The sequence below is a fragment of the Mirounga leonina genome, unplaced genomic scaffold (assembly GCF_011800145.1).
Source record: "Mirounga leonina isolate KUSES-001 unplaced genomic scaffold, KU_Mleo_1.0 Mir_129, whole genome shotgun sequence".
Taxonomy (NCBI): Eukaryota; Metazoa; Chordata; class Mammalia; order Carnivora; family Phocidae; genus Mirounga; species Mirounga leonina.
The window spans coordinates 21,397,177-21,401,065 of NW_023270323.1; positions in this window are offsets into that span (position 1 = coordinate 21,397,177).

Here is a 3,889-nt window from a genome sequence, read left to right on the forward strand (position 1 = left end):
GGAAGGTGACTTCACCCTAAGTGCTCGGCTGCCTGGCTTATGCTTGGTGGTGGCATCAGACAGATCCAGATTGTGGTGATGAGTAACTCTGGGCTTTCCCCAGCTTCAGACACAGGATGAGGTCACATTTTATCTTTCAGACTCTAAATGCCCCAAACAGAGCATCTGAATGGAATGATTGAAGCCTAGCCTGTGGGTCCTAGGAATGTTCAACAGTAATTCACATTTAGTGAATCCAAATCTCTGGGCTTGGTGTTATAGATCAGGGTTGACAATGTGTCTCTTTGTATAATGATGAGAATATGTATCATTATACCATTATACTGTGAGACCTTGGGCAAGTTACTGAACTTTTCTGTTTAATTCCCTCACCCTTTTATAAAATGAGAATAATAATAGTACCTACCTCATAGGGTTGTTGTGAGGTTAAATAAGTTATTACCTTTAAGGACTTTGAATAGAAATTGGCACCTTGTAAATGTTAACTATCATTATTACTGAAAAATAATAATTTTCTGCCTCAGACAGATATTTCCTCTAGAACCTGGATATCTGAAACAAGACAAAGAAAAGGCAAAAATATGAGGATTTATGAAAATTGTGAAATACTCTGTGAGAGTGTGCAACACTTCTCAGGTATAAGACTTTGAAGTCATGTGTTTTAGCTTTCTGAGGTATTCAGTCAGTTGGAAAGCTTGACTGGAAGTTTCTTTTTTTAAAAAAGATTTTATTTATTTGAAAAGACAGAGAGCGAGCACAGAGGGAGAACAAGATGGAGAAGCAGGCTCTCTGCTTAGCAGGGAGATCATGACCTGAGCGGAGGACAGACGCTTAACTGACTGAGCCACCCAGGCGCCCCTTCATTGGAAGTTTCTTAACAGGGGATGAAGACATTGTTTTTGTTTTTTGTTTTTTTCCCCTAGGGTTCTGCTAGGTGACCAATCACAGGCAAGCTAACTACAATCTTGTAACCACACCTACCCAGACAGTGGTTTCTGTACATCTCAATAGTTAAGCTGGTAGGGGTTTGAGAGAGTTCTTTGAAATATCCAGGTGGCACAGGAAGTGGTAGTAATTCAAGACTTGGATCCAACATTAGCCAATGTCTCAAGGAGATGATGAGGGCTGATAGCAAGCAACCCTTAGGGTTTCAGAGATGAAAAGGTTTTGATTTACATTTGTAGAATGCTGTTAGAATTTTTTCCCCTCCCTTTTTTCCTTCGTCTTCTCCCTTTCTCTCTGTGTGTCCCAGGAAGTATATGCTCCCCTCTCCAGAAATAACCACTTTTACCAGTTTGACATATATTGATTCCTTTTTCTGTATGTTTGCACACACACTTAGAAACTGTTTTGTAAAGGGTTTTTAAAAAATTTTTATAAATGGGCTATTTTGAGTTGCCATCTAAATTATTTCTCTTTAAAGATTATTTATCTGAGAGAGAGAGTGAGAGTGAGAGAGAGAGTGCACAAGGAGGAGCAGAGAGGGAGGGTGAGGGACAAGCAGGCTCCACGCTGAGCGCAGAGCCCAATGTGGGGCTCCATCCCAGGACCCTGAGACCATGACCTGAGCTGAAACCAAGAGGTGGACACTCAACCGACTGAGTCATTCAGGTCCCCCTAAATTATTTCTTTCCACTTAAAATGCCTTTTCATTCCATGCCAATACATACAGATTGATCTCTCTTTTCAATTATTGCTTATTATTGCATTATCTGGGTGCACCATAGTTTATCATCACTTGATAGAATTTGAGCTGCTTTCCATTTTTTGCTCTTGCAGTCCTTCAGTAGCCGTCTCTGGGCACACGCAGAGCTTTTTTGCCATAGGGCACATTTAAAAATAACTTGCTGAAACTGTTTTTAGATTTATAGAATGCATTTTCATTTCACTCTAAAATTTCCCAGTAGCTATGGGGGCCTTGGTGGGTTTGAGCCTTTGGATAGCCTTATTTTACTGCTGGTTAAAACTGTTTCCCATTTTTTCAACAAAATATGGCCAGATCATGTTGATGGCCACAGAAAGGTGAAATGTACATATCAGTAAGACATTCTCTACTCTTAAGACCCATCTACAAGTGCGTGATAGAGTGGCAACCAAAACGTTTGTTGAAATCCTCAGGATTTCAGAGGTAATTTCCTTCACTGTGTGTAGCCTGGCAACATTTTGGACCATTATAAAATCAACCTTTTTTATAAGCACCAGGACCATTCATTTTAAATTGTCTGTTGAGTACCCTTTGCTGGCAGGTCTGTAGCTGAATGCCCGTCTCCACAAGGTGCTCATCATCTGTATTTGTGGTTAGCGTCCTGCACCGCCTGGACACCTCACTAGCGTTGTTTAATAAAACATTTCTATTTTAAAAAACACCAGGTCAGATCTGCTGAGTCAGATGCGATATCCTTCAACTGCACAAGCTCCACCACAGGGATTTGGGAAGTTTATTATCGGACACGAATCTGTCGGGACTCCTCTGCTGCTGACTACCACAAAGGAGCTACGGTTAGTTCAAAGACTATTTGGTGACCTGATACTCTGACACAGTGCTACTCCAAGCTGCTAGCCTGTGAACTCTTTTTTACTGGTCCAGAATGAGCTAATGCACTTGGTCCAGAATGTAAAGCATTATACTGTTTCATTCATGGGAAAAGGTCTTGGTATGAAAATGTTAGCTGAAGGGGCGCCTGGGTGGCTCAGTCGGTTAAGCGTCTGCCTTTGGCTCAGGTCATGGTCTCAGGGTCCTGGGATCGAACCCAGTGTTGGGCTCTCTGCTCAGTGGGGAGTCTGCTTCTCCCTCTGTACTCTCTCTTTCAAATAAATATATGAAAATCTTTAAAACAAATGTTAACTGAACTGACTGTGCTTCGTGACATAGTTGATTTATATTCTGGAGCGCGCTCCTTACTTTGTACACTGGTCCGTGAACCACATTTTGAGCAGCACTAAGATGCTATATGAACAAATGAACAAATGAGACATTGAATCTGGATTGAATGGCTTTTCCAGGGCTGAGGTGGGAGGATGGAGAGGAGAATGGCGATGACAGTTTTCTCTTTCAGAGGGACTGCTTTTGAGCTACCCTACAGAGAGAAGCTTATTTAAGGCCACCATCGTCTGTACCATCATCAGTTCACTACGAAATGCATTTCCCCTCTTGCTTCTGCCCTTCTCCTTGTTCTAATCTTCTTTTTCCATGCGTTTGGCATGGGATTTAAAGAAAGAAAAATAATATATGAAAGCTCATTGTATGTTTTATATTTTGCACACAATTAAATACAATTCTCACCACAACTGGGTGTATTACTACTTTGTAAATGCTCAGAGGGTTTCAGTAACTTGGTCCTACATGTAATAAAGTGGCAGGCTTGGGCCTTGAACCTAGGTCTGTTTGGCTCTCTCCCAGGTGGTTTGGTCTACTCTCATATCCGAAGAGGTACAAAGAGAATCCAGGTCCAGGACACCTAGGTGGCTCAGTCTGTTAAGCATCTGCCTTCGGCTCAGGTCATGATCCCTGGGTCCTGGGACTGAGCCCCGCATCGGGCTCCCTGCTCGGCGGGGGGCCTGCTTTTCCTTCTGCCTGCCGCTGCCCTGCTTGTGCTCTCGCTCTCTATAAAAAAAAAAAGAGAGAGAGAGAATCCAGGTCCTGGGACAGAACTTGAAAAACGCCCACATTGACACACTAATGTTCCATTTTGGAACTCTGAGGTTCCATTAGTCTCCCAGTCCTGGCACCTTAATTGCCACAGTCCTGCCACACTGGCCACTTCTCTGCATTCGTTAGATACTTGTGTGTCCCTGTAGGTTGTGAATACCTTCATCTTATCATTTTTGTATCCCTCATGATAGGGTATGGGCTTTAAAAGGCATACATGTGATGGGTTTTTGCACTGAG